General features: G+C 42.8%; 1 protein-coding gene across 3 annotated transcripts in view; it reads left to right on the plus strand.

The window, feature by feature from the left end:
- Positions 1–22067, plus strand: part of AGPAT3 (1-acylglycerol-3-phosphate O-acyltransferase 3) — a 92633-nt gene that overhangs the window by 27641 nt on the left and 42925 nt on the right. Inside the window, exon 1 of one of the 3 annotated variants that reach the window (XM_030020212.2) lies at positions 4415–4486. The exons of 1 other annotated variant lie outside the window; for it this stretch is intronic. The gene's annotated coding sequence lies outside the window, so the exon portion shown is untranslated. Of the gene's footprint in view, positions 1–4414; positions 4487–14890; positions 15013–22067 lie in introns of those variants that run through there. One more of the 3 variants, XM_030020209.2, reaches the window with a different exon arrangement.

The raw sequence follows: 22067 nt of genomic DNA on the forward strand, positions 1-22067 counted from the left end.
ACACCCAAAAGACCAGACTCTCACCTTCCTGGACATCCTGTTGTTTGGGGAAGAAGGCAGAAGTAAGAGCTTTCTCTGAAGTTTTGCAGTTGCTTTTTCTCTGGCCTTGGTGGAGAAGCCTGGTCCAGGAGGATGCCATTGTTCTCGAGACATGAAATGACCAGCAGTGGGCACAGACCTTTCGTGTGTGAAGAGGCACGGTCAAGGCCTTCTGCCATCAGATGGTACAGCATCTCTGCTGCCACCGAATGAAATTTGAGCAGCCCAGACCTTGCGCAAAAGAGTGACTGTCATCTGTAAAGTCTCATGACCCTCAGTTCCTACCACTAGTGGTGAGCTGATGTGGGGTGAGCAAGTCCGGTCTGGGTATAGTTATGATCAAGGTTTCCAAGGCTATCTTCCAAACCTTTTACCTTTGTGTAGTGGGAGTTATCAACAAGATAACCCGGGCCTTTGCCTTCTGCGGATCCCCAGGCAGTGTGAGCAGTATTGATTTCAGCCTGGTGCCTGGCCCAGGACCGGTGTTAAGTAAACAGTGGGGGCAGCCCTTTGTTAGTCCTGCTGGCTTCAGACCATGAAAGGGTATTTCCAGGCCATGGCCTCCTATCTTGCCTTACTGCGGTGGAACGTGCTCAAACACCTTCATCGTGCGCTCTGTGGATTCTTCTCTACGGGGGAGAGAATCTCTTTGCCAGGGGAGTCGTGGCTGGCCATGTCCGCATTAACCGCGCGTGCAGTGCAGTAGGAGCAGGGCAGGAGATGTGATTTCAGTTTTACTTGCTTTGTCCACTTAACGTTCTTTGAATTTGAGTGAGGCTGCTCCCTAGACTGACCGTCCTCCCTCTGCATGTGCTGCAGAGCTCTCTGAAGGAAAGCTGTTCCGCTAACCTCTGCTCTGCACAAAAGGTGACGCATAAATATACCTGGTGCCCTCTGAGTCACAGGTAGCTGCTGTGGACACTAAGCATGTGGGTGAACCTTTTCTGAGGCTGTAATTTCAGCCTCCCACATCTGCTTCAGAAAGTTGGAGCACCCAGCATGGTACTCATCTAGGACGCTTATCACAGAGGAAAACCACTGTGATCAGTGGCTGGGAGCAGACAGAGCAGAATGGGTGAACGAAACTACGTGCCATGACTTATTAGTGTGTGAACATGTCTGTGCTGAATAAAAAGCACTCTGTGCACTCTGTTCCTGGTGGCACTCAAATCAACCACCCCTTTTTGTCCCTTTTGATTAGTCTTGATGGCATTTTTGCTGGGCCTCCAACCTTTTGGGGCTTCCTCGTGTCCAGGTTTGTGCCTGTGACTGCTGTCACGTTCATTTGAGGAGACCTCATGGGACAGAGTGATTTGCCGTTCAGAGGAGGGGGAGTGGGCTTGAGGGGCAGAGTCACTCTGCTTTGCTGGGCTGGGGAAGGGAAGGCAAGGCAGGTTTGGTAAGATCTGTATTAGCTGCTGCCATCTCAAGGGAAGAGGTTGGTGAGGGAAGACAGTGGTGCCTAGAATTTTTAGGATGAGAATAGCCAAGGAATATAACAAACTGCACAGGTGTCCTATATCCAAAGTGTGCCTTTGAGGGATTAGCCCAGAATTATTTTTATTAACGTTAACTTGAAGGGCAGAGACCTCTTCTAGAGTTGTGATAACAGGAGTCTTGTCAGCCATCAGTATATGGAGCCTGTTGTTATGCTGTGTCTTCCTGGCCCAACTGAAATACTTAGGCAGAAGCTATGTGGATTGGGGGGGATGTGTCATCTGTCAGTAGGGCTGACAGCCTTCCCCTCACTCCTGCACTGCTGTACCCACTGGTGTCTGTGATCATGAGGTGGGGACTCTGGATGGAGATGAAGGACTTTGCAGGAGCTGCCACCTCGCACGGTGCTCTGCCCATCTGGCATTGAGCTGAACCAAAACCCTTTGTTGGGACTGCTTTGAGTCCCTGTGCCAGCCCAGGGTCTCCCTCCTCTCTTCTCTCCTCCTCCCCTCTTAAGTACCCCCTCAGACCAGAGGTGCTGCAGTGGGTTGTCCTGCTACTGCGTACGTTGCCCCCCTGCCTTCAGAAACTTCAGGATAAGATGCCGGGGGTTGGTGAATAGGGGCTGTCTTTGCCTCTGAGACCTCCTCTACATCAGAGGACCTTATGGAGGAGAGGAAAACAAACTGTTTGGTCCTTGCTGTATGCATATAATGCAGGGCTCTGACTAGTTTCCTCAGGTTTGTAAAGACAGATTTCTGCAGCGTAGTGGGAGCAGCAGCAGGAGATGGAAGGCAGTATAAGCCGATGGACCCATTTTTGCTCCTCCTGTAAGGGATGGGTGAAGTTGAACTCTGAATAGCATATCCTACCATGCATGGTAATTACCTCTTTGCTGTTGCCAGTGCTGTAGTGCAGGAATCTGTCCTGTGACCTGCTCACATTTGCAGCGGAGGAAGGCAGAGAAGCGCAGGGGGAAGGGGAGAACCAGAGAGTGAAAAGGAAGGAAAAGGGCTCCCCCCCCAAAGTGTTGATCCCTTGGGGTTTGGTTTTGTTTTGTTTTGTTTTTTTCTGGCCTGCGTTGAAGGAAGAACTAGTTGGGAATATCTGGTGGCCTTTTAGGACATCCCATCAGTAACTGTTGTGAATCTGCTCTATGCCACACAACAGCCCACCTGGATCAAGGGGTCACCTAGGCTCATGTACTTTGGGGTTGTGCTGCTACGCTGGGGAAGGAGGGAGATGTAGTCAGGGCCTTTGTGGGCTGTGTTAGCAGAATATGCTGTGTGCAGGTGTGCTTGGTCAGCAGGACTGAGCAAGGCTTTTGTACAGGGCGAGGAGTAGAGAGATGCTTTTTAGTTTAGCTGCTTGCCGTGCTATGAGCAACAGCAATCTTCTGCCCTTGTGGAATGGCTTTTAAAGGCATGACAGCCTTCCCAGTCAGACCGCTGTTGTTTGTTTGTCTCTCTGCAGACAGACCCAAAATCAGTGCTCTGTAATTCAGCTTGAAGACTCATGCGCATACATCCTCCTTCCCTAGCAACGGGTATAGAAAAGCGATGCACTTACCTGGGTTGGAATCAGAGGTGTTAATGCAGGAGGTTGCCGGCTGGATGTGTCCTTGTGAGTTTTGTGTTCGTGGCCCGTGTTAAGGAACCAGCTCATATCTGCAGGATGTCTGCATGGGTCTGCTCAGAGAAGCACATCAGACAGCTCCAGTGCCGAGAACGGTATGTGAGCAACTCTGTGTCTGTAATTACAAATGGGTTATACCTAGCTGCACATTGACCTTTTGGTGCACAGGTTGTATGTGTTCAGTCGACACCCAAGCACTTACAAAAACCATAAAACAGCTTAATTTGGGCATTAAGTAATATAGCAGAAGGGAAGATTGTCAGAGGCAAAACCCATTTCATTCACAGTATATGTTTCTGGACAAACTTTTCTTGACATGCTTATTCTGGAATTTAATCCATTTTGAAAAAGGGATTATCCAATTCACAAAAGGTAGACAAATTGTCTAAAAGAATTGTCATGTGAACTCAATGGCTTTTAATCTAGGAAATGAGAGTAAATTGGATATGCTGTCCCTTTTCCCACAGATATACTTCTCTTAAGCAAATGCTGACTTTCTTTTGGTTAGTGTATGTAGTTTTTGTTTTGTTTTTAATAACCAGAGAGGATATACAGCATTTGATTTCTCTCTTTCTAAGGTTTTGGATGCTTCTATTGCCTTGCTTTGGGGTACTTTACAATGATAAAGAAACTATTTTTGGTAGTAAAGGAGGAGCTAGCAACAGTGAGAGAGTTTCCTTTTTTTGTGAATTTTATGTGGCTACGAGGAGAGGATTCTTGAATTCAAACTAGCTATTTCCTTGTCTTTAGATTTCCACAGAAAACTAAAATGAAATCACAGCTGCATGGGAAACATTTTAATCAGTAGGGAAAAAAATATTTCAAAACTGGATAGGAGAGTTAGGTGGGTTTGCTCAGTTAAAAGCCTTCAGAGCAGCTTGTTTTAAAATGGCGTAAAATTAACCTGAAGTCTTGCTGGCTTCCATAGTGCAATAGTGATGCAGTGCAAGGTCTTCAAAGGCAAATATACAAGGATCAGTCTGAGATTGAGGTAATTGAGGCACATGTATTTTTAACTGGGAAAGCCTATAATTTTTTGAAAATCCATACTTTTACCTTGTGGCAAGTTGCAGACTCAGTTGATTTGCACTGTATGAAAGTAATAACAACCTGCCACTGACCAAACTTGCTCACCCGATATCAGTGTGTGCGCTGAGATGTTTCTGGTATAGTTTCATACTCTGGAGTCCCTCAACTGTCTGTTGTTTACCCTGGGATTGGAGAGCTGTCAATGTGTAGGTAATCCCAGTTGGAAAAATACTTGGAGGGTATGGCTGAGTGATGAGACATGTCTGTCTTGTAGGTAGGGAATACCTGGAAGGAAGACAGTCCTTCAAGGTCAGAGAAGAAAGAAGTTTCAAGTTTATATACAGAGGTACGTATTATCTTTCCCCATTCCCACCCCAACTTTTGCTCGTTTGATGAGTACGTCAAGAGATCTACCAAATGCAAAATGCAAAAAATCTAATGCAAAAATCTAAAATAACTGTGGGTAGATAACAGGTATCTTTCTAGAGCAGGAAACTGAAATAAGTTTAGCTTCAAAATACAAGTTTTCTTCCCAATTTTGTGGATATAAGACCCTGTCTTAAACTACTTTCTCTTTCTCTTTTAATGAAAGTTTACTACAACTAGGAGAAGCTTCCTTGACACAGCTCTGCTTTTCCTGTCTGACGTATCTCTTCCCACACAACTAACCCACACCTTTGATAATCTGTATCCTGTCCTTGAAAATAAGTCTTCAGATAATTTGCATAAGATCAGAGGCACAAGGTTATTGGGGTAGAGTAAATATGTTGGAGATAACGGGGCAAGAGCCTTCAGGGCAAGAAGCTCTAAGGAAAGAGAATAAGAGATAAATAGTCTTTTATTGCCTGAATATTTGTATGACCTGAGCTATTGGTTTTGCTGCTGACTTGAGATTTTGTTGAAGTACGGTGTGTGCTGGAGTTGGAGGTGGTGGGTTTGTTTTAACAGCTTACCCACAAGGTGTCTTGATTTTTGGGGGAGGGGGGTGGCAGTTAAAGGTGGCAGTTTTTAAGCATGAGTCTGAAGTTTTGCATCTAAGCAGAATGACAAAAAGATTATGTTGAGGAGTTTGCTTTCTGGGTTGGTTGGTTTGTTTGCATTTTGGTTTGTTTTGGGTTTTTTTTAAGACCTCTTTGAAACGGGGGAAACATTCTTCTGAGTATACTCATAACCCTTAGACTTGTATGGTTGAACGGGTGGCGTGATGTACTTGTTGCAGAGCTCGTGTAGCGAGGATTCATAAAGCAGACTTCCCAGTAGAATTTATTTTCTGGTAATGCTTCATCAGAGATCATGCTTTTTTTTAGATAGACATAAAGGAATAAATATAGAACAACTCAGGTGCTAAAAATAACCACTTGCATTGACGTCTACTTTTTTTTTTAAAAAAAAAGAGACCTTTTGGATATTTAGCAAGATGCTTCATATCTGCTCAGAGTCATTTTGGCTGCAGTGATTTTGAAGGAGAGACAAGTCAGCTGATCTTAGAAAATAGCTTGTCTTGGTTTGATTTAAGAGTGCAATGTGGGAATAGAGCAGATGCCGAGGAAGAGACTTTATGTGGGTAATGGAATGAGAAGTTGGTTTAATTACTGCAGCTGTAGAAGCTGGGCATTTACAATCTCAGAGATTAGAAAACTGCTCAGCTCTTGGGTTTATGGGAGAAAAAAAAGATACTAAATACCTCAATCAAACCCTAGGATATATAATGGATCTCACTGAAAAGATGATCCCTTGATAGGAAAGCTGCTTGCACTGAATGGCTTCAGTTACAGTCCAGGATATAGTAATTCTGGCATCCTTTTAAGTGTGAGATGAAGGAATGAATAATCTTCCAAAAGATCTCTAATCTTAGAAGATGAGATTTTTGTAGCGGGAGAATGATTTACTTGAAATGGATTTTGAAGTAATTCTCAATTTGCTGATGATCTGCTGTGGACACGATTCCTTGCACATAGTTAGCCACTTGATTATGTTCCAAATAGTCCTTTGAGATCTGTGGTGTGAGAATGAGCTGGTGAATCAGTTAACACGTTTAAATCAGTTTGAGATTAGACTATTACTTCAGTGCCCTGTCACGTAGAACTTCAAAATTCATTAATTCAGTGCCACACTCCTTTATTTACAAACTGTGCACACGTTTCAGTACCCAGAAATGTTGAGATCAGCCCAAGCAAGCGCGTGGTACCCGTCAGAAGTGGGCTGTGTGATGCATGGGGAGGAAGGGGTCAGGGCTTTTTGGCATCTCGCAGGTTGCGCGGCATCAGGCAGCCGCTGGTTTATGGCCGTTGGAGCAGACCGTTCCTGCAGCCCACCAGGCGTTTCGGGGCCGTGACCACGTCCCCCCTCCCAGCCGTAGCCTCCCCTTCTCCACCGATGACCTGGGAGCGCATCGCTTTGCCTTCCCAGTGGCGTTGCTCCGGCTGCTTTCTCCCCTTTGAACTTAATAGCAGGTCAGTTGTATATGGCAGTTTAGGCATAAAAATAGCTGGCACCTGCTTCAGTCACGCTGGGCTGGGGTGAGCTGGGGCCCCGCTGCCGCCCGTGCCAGCGCCGGGGCTGGCGCGAGTGAGGACGGTCTGGTGAGTCGTGCTCTGCCGGTTGCAGGTGGAGCAGCCCCGGCCGCGGGGAGGAGCGTGGAGAACCCCTTGGCAGGGTCACTGGCTGGGCTCCTGCAAGATTGATAAAACACCCATGCTGTGTCTGTCACCCTTGGATTGCACGTATTTTCTGTCTCCTCAGCAGCGTGCTCTTCTATTTGATTTGGGTATTTTTCTCTGCTTTTAACCTCTGACGTAGCAGTTTACTCTTTCGCTGTGTTTGACCGAGGCCAAGCTAGGACCATGTAAAGATAACGCATCCCCTTAGGAATTACATTGTTATTTTAGATTATAATTAGCTCAGGCTCCATCAGCCTTCTGGAAATCTATTATTTGTGTATATTTCTGATTAATTAAAAATGCTATTAAGATGGTATTAAAAAAACTTTCCTTGTGTAAACAAGGGAAAAAAAGACATTAGTTCAAAGTCCAGTGCACAGGTTCTCCTGGAGAAGATAAGCTAGGCCTTCTCTGCCTCAGCAGTTAGTTCTGAAGATTGGTGTTTGTTGGGTTTTTTTAATTGTTATTTTAATTGTTGGCCGGTGTTGCTTGGAAAGAACTATGTGGAACATCTATAGTTTTTCTGAGATCTTGAAGAGCTGATGCATCCAAAATTTTTACCTTGTTCACTGTGAAATGGCTTCACCCATAATAAAGAATAATATTTTTTTGTCAGGTTATAGGCGTCTTTAACTGTTCTTTCCTTGTTTTTGCTACTAAATGAAATATGATAGCACATGTGGCTAGTTTCACTGGTGCCTGTTCAGATCTTACCTGCAGCAGTTCAGAATTTTAAGGCTTTCTTTAAAAGGCTTTTACTTTCTTAATGCAGAATGCTAAGGGTTTTGGGCAGGGAATAAACTTTTAATTAGTTCAAGTGCTTTATAACAGACTTTATTTCTGAAACGCTATTCACGTTCATTAAAGTTCTTAACTAGATTGCTGTTCTAGATCCTTCTAATTTCACTTGTATTTGAATTATGAATAGTGAATAAACAGAAGTACCTGTAGTTAGTTTAGTCTAACCAGGGGAGTAAAATAACTACTGAGGAGGAGGATCCCTCAGCTACAAACAGCTGCTGTGCAGGTTTGTGCCCTGTGCTAGGATGTAGCTGTCTCCTGGAGTTTGCTGGTGCTAGCACTGGTAGCAGTAGGCGCTTTACAAACAACTTGGAAACTTGAAGGATATCCAGCATCAAGGCAGAGGATGAGGTGGACAGCAGTGAGGCAGATGAGGGACAGTGTTGGAGAATATTTTTAGCCAAGCCTGCTTGACTCATGACCCTGGTGGGAGTCTCTTGCTAAAAGGGACTTAATGTGGTCAGGGAAGGGGTGTGTGTGGGTGAGCTCAAGGAGGTGATGTGAGTCTGGCGTGCTGGGCGCATACAGGTTGCTGGGAGTTTTAATTCTGATGTGACTAATGCTTCACCTGCAAGTTTTCGTTTTGGAACCTTACAGATTTGAGGCAGGCAAAGGAAGGGTATTTCAGCCAAAGGCTTGCTGCAGTTCTCAAATCCCACAAGGTAACTCCTTCCTATTAACTTTATCTGTGAATTGCTAAGAAAATTATTAATTTGGAGTATCTGGAAAGTCTGCTTGTGGAAGATCAGAGCATGAAAGTTAATGATCAATTGCTTCTCGTTAGTGGGTAATTATGAAGAATTGTGGTTTGGGATTTTTTTTCCTGATTGAAGGCCATTTAAAGACCTACAGCTCTAAAAGCTAGCTATAAATCTATTGCACACCAAAGAAAATGTCAGAGCAATGGGAGAAAAGCTTGCGCAGCCCCAGCCCCAGCTGTGCATTGGAGGCTTCCCCTGGAGTGCAGTGCGGGGACCCTCGGCCCCAAGGTTTGGGGCAGGGCACAAAATGAAGGTGGTGGACGACCACTGTAGTGAAAGGAACATGCCATTATGAAGGTCAGCCAGAGGAAATCAGTGGAGGGTGTTCGCAACTGTTTGGGGGTTTTCTAAGACTTGGAAAGTGAAAGAAGGAGGGGAAGTAGGAAATTAAGCTTATTCCTTACTCTGCAGGTCATTCTTGTGTATGTTTTCCACACTCCACAGCAGGTCGGTCTCTATAGTATTTAGGTGCTGAATACAGCACCTCACTATCCTTGTTTCTGTGAAGGCAGTCCTTTATGTAGCTATGTGTCAGGTGGAACTGCGTTCTGCTGTTGCCATAAACATTTTCTATAATGGGCTTATTCTAAGCAAAAGAATATTCCAGTGTTTAAAAGGAAAAAAAAAAATAATCGCTGAAATGACTCTGAACATGACAGACTTAGGTTATATATTGTGGTAAGAAAAATATTATGTTTACAATTAATAGCCATTTAGAAAAAGAATTTAGGTCCCTTTTCAGAGCCTGCTTCTTCCCAGAAGCCAGTTTAGGCAATTCTTTTGTAAAGCACGGATGAGCTTGCATCAACATTCAAGATTTATTCACAATTTAAATTTCATTAATAAACCCAACTAAAACCCAGGCACTCCCAAACACAGGGAAATACGGAAACTGTGCCTGAGCCTACTCAAATTCCCCTCGTACACTTATTCTTTTATGCTGGTTTTTATTTCGGCCTTTAATCAGGGGTAAGTCATGGCAAAACCTGAGAAGTAACTAGTCTCTAAGAAATTGCAGATATGTTACTAGATTTCTTGGGAGTAAACCTGTCTGGACTGTAACTTGGGTAACATTTCCCAGGATAGGGCACACTTAGCTTGGTTCCAAGATGTTCCACCCAGATGTTTAGGGCAACTGTGGCTTTCCCAGCTTATGTAATTTTGTATGGCGATAGTTTACTTTGCTGTATGTCACATTTTAAGCTACGAGTGAGATGAAAGCTTTCCAGCTAAGCACTACAGTGCTATACAGACATCTGAGTTAACTTGCTGAGGACTTACCCTGTTTCTGGTCTCAAGTAGAATTATAGCCTCTTTAACCAAGAATAATTCAACCTCTTTAACTTGGATCAGGATTGTTTAGCAAATCTTGCTGCAGTGATCTCAGACATTGCTTGCTCCTCTGCATGTTACCAACTGTTGGCACCGCAGAAAGGGCCATGTGCAGGTGCTTCAGCCCCAGCAGTTCACAGCTGGAAAATTCTGGTGGAGTTTTCTTCCTTTAAAAAAAAAAAAAAAATCCTGGCAAGAACCCACCTTCATCAGGGGTTTAAACTAACACATTGAGTTGAGAATTGGAGCAACTAAGGTGCAGGCTGTGAAGGTGTTCTAGCTATGAAGCAGTGATCCCTAGCAGAGGCTGGGATGGACAAGAGGGGGCAGCAATGTTTTAGGCTGCCACAGCTGAACCTGCCGGAGGATGTTTATCCATCAGAAGGCTGTAGACAGGGTTAGGTGTAACTGGTCTTTTGCTGGTGCTCAAGCTCTCTCTCAATGAGTGAACAGAGAACTTTGCAGTCACAGATACATTCATCCACTTCATTCTTGCTTATCTGTTCCCCATCTGACAGAGAGAAGCTCAAAACTGAAGGGTTTGGTTGCAAGTTGCAATGGAAAATTAAATACTTTGCTGCAGAAGTCTGATTTCAGTCTTGAAAAGGAAGAGAGTCTGTCTGTCATTGGTCCATCTAGGTCAGTAGGCTGTCTTATACTTGTAGTCTGGCTTATAATTGATGCCTTACAAAAGAATATACACTCAACACAGTGACTGTGGTATTTGCTCTGTCATATCCTCCTAATTTCCATTTCATTAATAATTCCAGTTCCTCTCTTTTCAGTCTACTTACGCCACCTCTAACAGCCAAGGCAAGAAGGTTCACAGTTCAGTTATGCATTATGGGGGAGGGAAAACACTACTGACTGTTTGTTGTAAACTCTTCATAATTTATTGACGTTCTCCTAGTTTTTCCTACTATGAGTGAAGACTTTCTTTTCTGAAAGCACTTTCAGAGTCAGTTGTTTCCTATTCTTATTAGGGAAGCATTTAGTTTTTAGGGGCTCTCTTTCTAAGAGGTGCGATTAAAAACACATTATCAAGCCTTTTTTTTCCTTTTTCTTTTTTTTTTTCCTGACTGCCATTCCTCCATCAACATGGGATATTATCATATGGAAAGATGGTCTTTAGGCAATGAACTGAGCTGTGGGTCAAGCAAATAATCAGAAGATTCAAAGATATTGATGCTTCCTATGGTGAAGAAGAAAATTGATCAGAAAATGGCTTCAGTAGTTTTAATATATTAAAAAAAAAAAAGAGAGAGAAAAAGGAATTAAGTGTTCCCCATGTGAGATGATGCTGAAGACAGAGTTGTATGTGTCCACTTTTGAGTCTTGTATGTCCTAAATGTTGGAGTGCTGAGAGTATTTTCAAAGCTGTGGTATCAAAGTAGCTAATGGAAACATGGTTTTGGAGGTTATCATATTGAATTTAATGCAAGGTACTATGCAAGAGAGAAGCTGCGTGTTTGTGTGCACATGCATTTATATTTAATTGGGGGACGTTTTTTGAAATGGAAAAAAATGTGTGTACTTAAATCCAACTCTTATTCTCAATGTACTGCCTAGATCTGTTTCTTCAATCTTAGAAGACATCAGAAAAGCAATTTGATACAACTTGCAGTTTCCAGTTCATGGTTATTTATTTATTTATTTATTTACTTTTTAAAAGTGGGGAAGATGAGGATCCTAAATGGGAAGAGGTTCTCTCTCTTTCTTTAGGGCTCAAGTACCTCTTATGCAGGCACCAGTACAATAAACAGTGTCAGACCAAAACTTGCTTTCAAATCCTGTTCTCTTGCATAACACTGCTGTGCTTCAATATTGCACCAGAAATTATTCTCCTGCAAGTTGCAGTGTTTCATTCTGGGAACTTTGACCTCAGTTTTATCAATTACAGTAAAATGTCTGCATGAGAGACACTATACACAGGCAGTGAAAAGGCAAAGGTCCCTTTGATGGGCCACGAAGGCAGTGTTCAAGAATCACTTCAAGACCAGAGAACGTGCTTGTTCCAAGGAGCAGCTTGGCTTGAGAGATGCAATTTGTTGAACTGTGGTACGCTGTGTTGCATTGGTTCTACAGATCTCTTTTTCTTGTGGGATATTGGGAAGTAGGATGAACTACTATTCATTGCTTGCTGAGCTTTTTAAATGCACATTTTTTTTATTGCCATAGTTGCATGTGAGGATTTTAATGTAAACAAAATGGTTAACATTTTTATTTTAAATTAGGAGATATTTGTTTGCCTTTTAGGTATGCAGGAAGATTATGGTAACTATTTACACTTTCCCCTATAAATCAGTCTCCTGCCCCCCGCCCCAACTTGTGACTCACACACCATGTACAACCTTCCTCCACCAGCACTGAGAACTGAACCAGCTGCTTTTGGGGATAGTTGTATAGACCCTTCAATGACCGTTTAGATGGGACAGCTACAAAAATAGTTGGAGCTTTAGAAAGCAGGTACTGTGTCACAAAGTCCTTCTCATAACAAGGGCCTCCTTAAGGACATAGGTTTGTTGTCACCAAAAGCTTCTCCCAGAGCTTTGCTGTTCTGATAGGCTCCAGCCTAAACTTACTCCTGGATAGTTGATACCTGTTTGTTCTGGTGTCAGCAGCCTTTTTTGGCTCAAATGGTTTATTTCCCTTCCTAGTGGTTATCTCTACTGTCTTACAGGGAGCAATTGCATCCGCTGTAAATTTCCCTGCATCCCTCTGGTGCGTGTGCCGGTCTCCGTGCATGCTGTCGGGGCTGGAAATCCTCCTTCAGCCTCCCGTGTTTCTGGTGCCTCCTTTGAACATGAGCAGCCTCTCTTGTGTGGTATTGCAGATGGGATTTTAGCAGTGCCTCTTACGTACTTCCCTGTACTTCCTATCTCTGCTGGAAATGTTTCTCTGGATAATCCCAGGGTTGCATGTGCGTTTTTCACAGCTGCATCTCGGTGGTGACTCACAGCCATTTTGTGCTAGGGTGGGCTAGTGCATGCAGGCCCTTCTGCTCCCAGGCACTGATCATCCTCCAGTGTCTAGCTGGGGCTTGTTTATTTTATATATGTGATTGTGCATTGTATATTAGTGGCTTTCATCCCACTCTTATGGCTCCAGTCTTTAAGACCATAGTGTCTGTTGTATAACAACTCAATACATCTTCATGTTCAAATTGCTTCCTAACTGCCACAATTACTTGTTTTGTATGCAAGCCATTAATCAGTTAATAATGAAGCAGAAGACAGATTGCTCGGTCTTGTTTAGTGTTTTCATTAGTAACTTCCAAGGTGTCCGCAGCTTTTTCTTCCCATGCTGTCTGTCACCATCTCTTTTGGGCAGGACCTTTACTGCTGTGACAGTCTCCAACTTTGCATGTTTAATGTGATACAACATGGAAAAGTATTAAATAATGTTTGTTGAAAATCCAGATAGCTGAGAGTTACTTATATTTATTTTGAGTAAACTCTCTACAGCAAACCTGTTGTGTCCTGATCTCTTTGTAGCTTCACACCCTTATTCTTCTTTGTCAGTCTTTGCTGAAATCTTATGTGCTGTTCATGAGTTCTGTAGCCTTTCTTGTATGCAGCAAATCAAACTGCATCATAAAAGTACTGGCACTAAAGTCTTGAATCTACATTTTCTGCATCTATAGAGGTAGTTTTTCTATTGGTTCAAATATAGTTGACTTTTAATTGAGTGTTGAGCAATTGCGTGTGTTTTTGTTGGACAATTTTAAAGGCAAAGAGTTGCAAAAAGTGGTGTATGTTTTTAAAACGCTTGCCTGGTCATCTGTTTTCCTTTTCTCTAATGGCAGTGGTGGAAGATGATACCCTTTGTTCCAAAAAGCAGCAAATGTGTTTTGACATAAAACTGGCCTTGGGCAATGCGCCAGCCCAGATGGACTGGCAGCTAGTGATGCCATTAACTGTATACAGAGCTAAAGCTGAGCTAGATGGGTAGTGGCTAGCTGAATGGCTAACTGGCATTTCCTAGTATGGTTTGGTTTCAACAAGATGTTCACACAAATTTGCCTGAAGTAGGTTGGAATTGAATAGTTTTTGAATGGTATGATATCCAGGGTAAATATATACGGTGTGAACCCACATACCTGGTCTTTATTTCTGTTCTTGTGATAACACTGGAAGTCTTTGTTAAGTGTCCGAACGATTCAGTACTGGTTACATCCCGTGCAGATACCTGTTGGGCATCCTAACAGACACATACATTTTCCTGTAGACCTTACATCCTGGTTAAAACAAGTTGTAAATGAAGTGATTTGTGTGAGAAGAGCATTTCTTGTTCTTAGGGCTTTAAACTTTGCTAAAGGTAGTGGTGGGTTAAAGAAATGCTTTATATTAGCTTTTGTGATATATCTGACTTGTTGGGCAGATGTTTGAAGAATATTTTTTTCTTCAGTTTTTTATTTTAAAGGAAAAACAGGTTTCCAGTCTGGTAAATCTGAGTTTATTTGGGGGTTTTCTTTCTCTGAAGTTTGGTTTGTAGATTTCTGCACAAAACTTTCATGGCGTAAGGCATGTGAAATTAAATAACACGCTTCAAACAAGCCACCTCTGGGTAAAGTATATCTCTAATTACTGAGACTAAATTATGTGGAAAGTGAGCTTGTGTCTGAAGTAAATCTCCAGTTCAGTAATCTAAAATTAAATAATGATTAACTTAATTGCTTCAGGATCATAAAAAACACTCTTAATAAAATATAGGGATTAAGTGTGTGTTATGAGAGTGGATAATTGCTTCTGCTTCATTTTCAATAACTTCTATCAAGACAAGGTTTGTAGGTAAAAGAAATACCTTTTGTTATGCTGATTAGCAAAGCTAGGAAGAGTAGGCTAGTTCTTGAGTATGCAAGCCCTTTCTCCATTCTGAATAGAAGCTGCAATTTCGCTACTAAATATAAGTTAAGAACACTTGCTTTTAATTTCATAGATGTGTGCCAGTTAGGCCCTCTGAAAGCAAGAGTAGTTGGTACCCGTGGAGCAAAGTGTAGTATTACTACACGGGAAGAAGGATTAAGTAGGTTTTTTCCCGCAAAGAAAAGGGAAAGATGGGTAATTTTAACAAGAAGAGTTTGAGTTAAAGAATTTGTGACCTGGGTTAGCAGCTGCATGTTGTTTGCATTGTATTTTGCTTCTAAACAAAATATTTTTACCTTCATTCATTGAAGAATGTCTTTTTTGCTTATAGGCAAATGAGAAAGCAAATCTCTTGAAACATAAACAGTGGTACTTCCCTGGAGGGAGGAGATGGGGTATTCTCCTGTTGCTCTGAGTGTTGCCAGGTGCCAGAAGTGGTCCCCAGTGGTGGTGGTAAGAAAGAAATCTTCCCCCACGTTTCTGTATTTGCGTTTTGTCTGTAGCAATAAGATGCTTTTAGAAAGAAATGGGGTTGCAAATCCTGTTCTTTTCATAGAGCTGTATGAATTGCTGGGAGAGGCGTCAGAAGTCTCCCACTCTGAGAATTTTAATTTAGGGATGAAACCAGTGCTTCAGCTTGTTGCTTGCTGTAGTGCTTGCTCCTGCTCTCACATATGCTGTATCTGTTGGTAATCATTGCAGCCAAGACTTAACCACAAATAAACCTCCAGAGGACTCTAGAAATGCTTAAATATCACCTCCCCCCCTTAAATGTAGAAGGGGAACTGTGGCCTTGCAGTGCTTTGAGGACCTCCTTTATAGAGTTCTTGGTAATCTCTTGAATGCTGACTCTGGGGTCATCTTAGGCTGCCTTTAATCAAAACATCCTTAATTTTTGTCCAGTAACCAGATATGGAAATGTTAAGTTATAGCAGCAAACTTCCTTCTTTTTGCCCTTTTTTGTAGTCTGTCCTACAAATGGTGACAGCAGAAGTGGAGAGCTGATGAGACCCCACTGACACAGCAGTAGGACAGGGTTTTTCCAGGACAGGATCTTAAAGCCCCAGAGTCGTGAGTGTCAGATGTTGACATTTTAATGATGATCTCTGATACCCTGCCCCTTCACGGGCTATTAGTAGCTTTTTTATAGGAAAGTAATTTAATCTTGGTGATTTTGCAAAGACCCAGAGTGTTGCTTTAGTATTCTATAACCTTTCAAGGTCTATTACAGGACAAGTAGTCTCCCAAGAAACTTTCATTTCTGGGAGATACTTCTCAAAGCTCTGATTCACAGGGCAGTACATACTGGATCAGCCACAGTCTGTATTCAGGGCATGTATTCTGACCCCATGCAAAGTTGCATCCCTTTTCAAGATGTGCATTTTCCTGCTATAGAGAAAGTCAAAGCATTTATCCCAGATCATATTAGGTGGGCAAATAACCACTTTCTGTGAGCCCCAAATATTCTTGGATCAAAATTTTACCCTCAAAAACTAGTTATTGCAGCTGAATCTGGTTAATGCTGACCATCTGCAGCTTTGGTAGGTGGAGGGAGACCCAGTAGGCTGATTCATCAAAGTAGCGTTGTTACAGCATCACGGTGACTAGCTACTTTCAAAACCGGTTCTGCAAAATCTCTGTATAAGCCTATAAGCTCTCTCTTCAGAGGGCTGTAACACCTCTCCTATGAGGACAGGCTGAGAGAGTTAGGATTGTTCAGCCTGGAGGAGAGAAGGCTCCAGGGAGACGTTATTGCAGCATTTCAGTACTTAAAGGGGGCTTATAAGAAAAATGGGGACAGACTTTTTAGTAGGGCCTGTTGTGATAGGACAAGGGGTAATGGTTTTAAACTAAAGGAGGGTAGATTTAGACTAGATATAAAGAAGAAATTTTTTACAATGAGAGTGGTGAAACACTAGCAGAGGTTGCCCAGAGAGGTGGTAGATGCCCCATCCTGGGAAACATTCAAGGTCAGGTTGGACGAGGCTCTGAGCAACCTGATCTAGTTGAAGATGTTCCTGCTTATTGCAGGGAGGCGGTTGGACTAGATGACCCTTAAAGGTCCCTTCCAACCCAAACCATTCTATGATTCTGTGAATCTATGAAAATGCTTTTGCCTGGGCTTATTGCCATCAGTGTAAGAGTAATGCCCCAGAAATACATGAAAGCCTGTTTTTATGCATTTGCTGTTTTGTAGCATATTTTTCAGCTTACATGGCTGCAATTTTTGCTTGTCTTCTTTGTGTGTAAGGCCTGAGAAGGCCATCAATGTGAGTGTTACTGAGAAGCTAAAATACACTTGGGGGGCAGGATTTTCTGAATTGTGCATAGCTCTTGAATTTTCAAGCTCTGCTTCTGTTTGGAGAAGAGAGAACTTGGGCTTCTTGTACCCAGCCTTGCAGGCTGTGCCCCTCATGTAGTATGTGCCTAGGTGTCTTATCTCGGGTTGCTAGAACCTGCAAGGAGGAATAATCTGGAAATGAAATGTTTTGAATGAAGTGGATGGCCATGCTGGAAGCTGCATAGGTTGAATAATCCCATGAATAATTCCTTCAGCCTTCACCTTCTTGATTGTTCAGATAAATCCTGAGCAGGTTGACAGATACTACTATGAATTAGAGAAATTTTACTGAGAGCTTTTCAGTGTCCCAGTGGATGCTGCTTCTGCGGAACAGATCTCCATTTCATGAAACAAAGGACAACTGGTACCAACAGGCACACAGTCAAGGAGGTGAGGGCCTGAATTACAAGGAGGCCAAATTATAATAGTATTTGCCAGAGCAGATGTCCCATCCTGTTGGGGTTTATGCCTAGGCAGAGGCCCTATAGGTATCATCTGCTGCTATTGTCCTTACTGTGTGTCTTCATGAGGGGATTTCTCTTTCTCGGACTTGCCAGTGTTACAATTTGTAACAATTGTTGGAAGATTCAATTTTCGTATAAACTTAGTTGGGGGCCATGGCGGGGGAAATCTTTGCGAAGCACTTGTGCACATAAAGATCCGGCAGGCTAGACCAAAAAGCAGCTCACAAAAGCAGTCATGGCAGTTACAGTTTCAAGAGTTTTCTATATTTCAGGCAAGGAGAAATGTAAAGTACATTGGAAAATCAGTTACATTCTCTGCTTTCATATTTAATTTACCAATGTGGACGCTGTGGTAACGGGCTATTTCAAAGCCCATAAGACAGAGTCGTCTTCACTGGCAGTCTGATGTTCTGAAAAGCTGCTACCAGAGGTACGATCCCTGCCATTAGTCTGGTTCAGTGTGGTTTTTAAGCTAAGACTCAATTTTGCACAACATGGAGAAGTAGTGTTCTCTCCTATCTGTTTTTAATAGATAGCGCACTGAGTCGGGACACTATGAAAATGAGAAAGGAGTAGTTTTCCTTGGTAGTCTTAGAAACACTTGAGAAGGTTTGGGTGTGTTAGGTGCATTATAGCATGGAGCACTCTTCTGCAAGGTGGAAATTGTTGCTCTGAACTCTTTCAGGACAGGGCGAATATTGTTTCCATGTCCTTCACTTCAGAATGTCTCCTCTAACTACTGAGCCCGCATATAAGAGGCGAGCACTGGAAGATCAGCTTTCCTTGTTGTGACTTTTATTTGGAAGAAGCAAGCATGACAGCTGTGTTTTGTGAAGCGCTCTGTCCTCTCAATCTTTGAAAACACTCGGACTGTGCCCCACTAAGTTTGCTCCCCAGAAAACTTAGGGAAAGAGCAGCCTTGTTGGACAATGCTGGCTATGCTTGTGCCCGGGACCCAGCGCTGTTCAGCCCTGCCAGGGTGGTCACTGCTGTGGGCCGGCACAGGGATCACTTCTAGGTCGGGGAATTAGCTAGTGGAAATCAAGGACCAAGGACCTATAAACCAGATCTCCTAGGGATGTTTATTTTGAAAGAAAAAATAATCCAAAAAGTGCTTTATAAGAAGCTATAATGGCATTTACTCTTACTCTTATAATTGTTTTGAAAATGTCAGTGTTGCCATGGGAGCAGTTGCTTTCACATGTTTTTTTAAGCTGTGAAGGCCACACATTCAGGACCTTTGACAGTATTTTCCAAAGCAGCAGAAAGTACAGATGGGAATACGAATGCTGTCGCAGCATGTATTTCAGGACAATATTATTATGCCTTACCAGCAAGGCCAGTTTTGTATCAAGGGTTCATTCGCCCAGTCTCTGCGCCTGTGTCTCCCTCTTAAGAGAGCCTCCCTTTCCACCTTGGTTGTGGTGTTCCAGTTGAATGGGACAAGTAGCCTGATACACAAGAGTTTCTTGGCCTGAGACCGAGGAGTTGGAGATTGCAGAGGACACCCCTCTAAAAGCAGAACAAGCGCTCGCTTCTGCTACGATGTAAGGAAAAGAACGGAGGGAAGGAAGCTCAGTGCGGTGTGAGCTGGTGATGCAGCTGCTGGGCTGTTGTGGCAACTGCTGGTGCTGTACGGTGGCAGAGACGGGGTGTACGTGTTGGAGCCGGCCGGGGGAACAGCAGCCGGCCACGAGCATGGGCTGCTCACCTGCACCGCAGGACCTGGCTGTGGTGGCTCATTTTGCAGGTCCCCTCTGGATGGCTGTCGGGGCAGATACCCCTTGCCCTGGCTTTGGGAGCTTTTGCCGTGTTCAGTAGGGCATCATCTGGGTACTTTGGATCTCTATTGCAAGATGGGAGCAAAAGACCTAAGCATCTCCTTGTGTGGTTCTTTTTCCTGTACTGAAGGTATAGCAATGCCACTTGTTACTGTCATGTGTGCCCCAGAAGGAAAACATCTTCACTGTTTATGACTGTGGGCCAGTGTAGTGCTGGGACATTTGGTAACAAACTTAGAGCTCAGTTGCAGGTGCTGCTGTGTTAAGGCTGTTCATCCCTCTGTGCCTACCACTACCAGTTTCACAGCTTTACTAGGTTAACTGTTCCCTAATGTCTACCGAAATTATCTATTTGCTAAAAAATTCTAAACAAAATTAAAAAAAAAAACAACCAACAAACCCAAACCACCAAACCCCCAACAGTTTATCTTAAGATATATCTTGTTGGTACGGTCCTAGTATGAGTAATAACTGTAAAATCAGTTACACAATCAAACCTCAGGACATGCTGACCTTAAGCATGAGTTAAGAGTGAGCCTCTAGCAGCGCCTGCTAGTAGGGACTCATGAACAGTCAGTCAAACCCCAGGAACAGGATAAGCTCCCAGTCACCTGGAAGTAATGAACTTAGTTACAGAAAAATACTTCTTATTAATGCAGTGAAGTGAAGTTTCAGTTATTACAGGTATTTCCAAAATCTGACTTATGGAAGTAAAGGTAAAATGAATTCAAATAGAATGAATCAAACAATTCATGTTTATTGAGCTTGAAAGTGAACAGCACAGACTGCAGGCTCAAGAAGCAATTATAACATTGCTGAGTAAATAGCATGAAGGTTCTTGTTATATGTCTTGATTGGAGAAATATTGATTCTTTTAGATTAGTTCTGGTAATTAGACCAGTCTGCTTGTTTGTTTATTTTAAATGAAGCTAGCCTGGTTTGCTAGACTCATTGTCTCTAAATGTGTTCTATATTAACACATTGCATTGAACTGCGGGCAGTCTTTAATATTCTTGAATATCTGATTTTTTTGGGCATATAATTGCAGATGAGCTAAGGGTTATTCTGGCAGATAAAAATTAATCGTAAGAGCATAAATGCAGCTTCTCAAACCATTACTCTGCCTGACTGAGGAGCTTTTGAGAAGCTGTGCCAAGCTAGCAGCGGTGACATCCAGAATTCAAGAATGGCACACAGGCTCTTTTGACTACGAGGCTTTGTTACAATAAACACCTCTGTTTACTAATTAGCTTCTAATTTTTCAAATGATGGGGAGCAATTTTTGACTTGGCAGTCAAACTGTTCTGAAATGCTGCAAGCTCCAAGAGAAATGGGTGTTCACTTTTATACTAGTGATTTCACATTTTGCATTTCTTTCAGTGCTTTATAACTGTGCTGGGTAACAGAAAACAACCTCTGCTCCCATGATCTTGTGCATCTCTGACAGAAGTGGAAACAATACACTGGAATGTACAGAGAAGTAGAAATTTCCACGCAGGCAGCTGCCCACCTGGCTCGTGTTATAATCACTGAGAAATCTCCTGTGGTCAGATTAGTGTCAGTACTGTGGCACCTGTAGGACTGAGAGAGTACTCACAACATCAGAATTTTTTAATGTCCTTTTGTCTAGATCAGTCAGAGCTAGTTTACATGAGAAGATGATAAAAAGAGCAGACAGCATCTGTGAAAACTCTTGTGCTTTTGCTATCAGTTGTGGAGCAGCCCTCATGCAAAGTAGCTGTCTGAATTTTGCTGGTGCAAGGCAGGCATGCATTTCTAGTGGGCTAGTCATTTCAAGGATCCCTGCAGCCTTCAGTAAAAGGATATTTAGGTCACCTCCCTCTCAAATGTTGCGTTAAAAGGCTACTCTTCAGAAGAAGCTGAACAAGTGAAACTGAATTGCGACAACACTAACCAGTTCTGGATTTCTGATCTTTGTTGGCAGCATCTTTCAAAGACTGTGTCTTACCATAGAAGGGTCCCCTGCTCTGCAGAATTCATAATGGTTTGAATTAACTATATATGCTACAAGAGGCCTATTTAGCAATAGGATGCCAAGCTACCAGGAGATGGAACATCCTAAGAAATGGGGAGAGCTGTAGATGTTTCTCTTCAGGTCTTACTCTCATGTGGATTTTAAAATAGATGGGCTGTTTGCCTAGTGGCTGCCATTCAGTTTCCCAGCTGAATGGCCAACAACAGCCTGAACTTTAACAATGTACAGACTTCCCACTTCTAAGTTAATGTTTTTGAATGTGTGGGATACTGTATTTGTAAAGTGTTCTGGTTGTAATTTATAAAGATTTCACCATGTGTAAAAGTGCAGCTTTATGTTCAAAATGTGGTCTTCAAATTTCTGTAGGAGAAGGGTTTTTCTTTTTGTGGTGGTTTGTTTGGGTTTTTTTTTTTCTTGTTGCTCTGGGGAGGGGGGAAGAGAGGTGAGTTCCATTTACACTGAAAAGGTGGTGTGATGTGTGGCTGCTGCCAGTATTGGTATTCAGCCCAGAAGGGGCTGGTGTGATCTTATCTGAAAATGCAGAACAAAAAACTTTGTCCGGCATGTGTTTGTTTTTGCTATCAGTCTACTTGATAGCCTGCTCTATCTTTTTAGAAAGATACCTGCTTTTGTGTATATGCAAAAAGATCTGACCACAAGGATAATTATGAATTCAGACTGATAACAGCCTTGTGAAATATTTGTCAGTGAAATAATCTGAAAGAAGTATAGCCATTGTGTTTGGGTAGGAACACGCTGCTCATGGCAGCCGAAGTGACAGGGAGGAGAATAAAAGTTGGATCCTATACAAGGAAGAAGGGGGGTGATGTGCATCCCTGCCTTGCTGTACAGCTCTACCTTTCTTGTTTTCTTGCCCTTTAGGTTGTGAGTAGCAGACTGCACAAAGCAGCATTGCACTGAACATC

Source organism: Aquila chrysaetos, chromosome 7, assembly GCF_900496995.4.
Source record: "Aquila chrysaetos chrysaetos chromosome 7, bAquChr1.4, whole genome shotgun sequence".
NCBI classification, from domain to species: Eukaryota; Metazoa; Chordata; class Aves; order Accipitriformes; family Accipitridae; genus Aquila; species Aquila chrysaetos.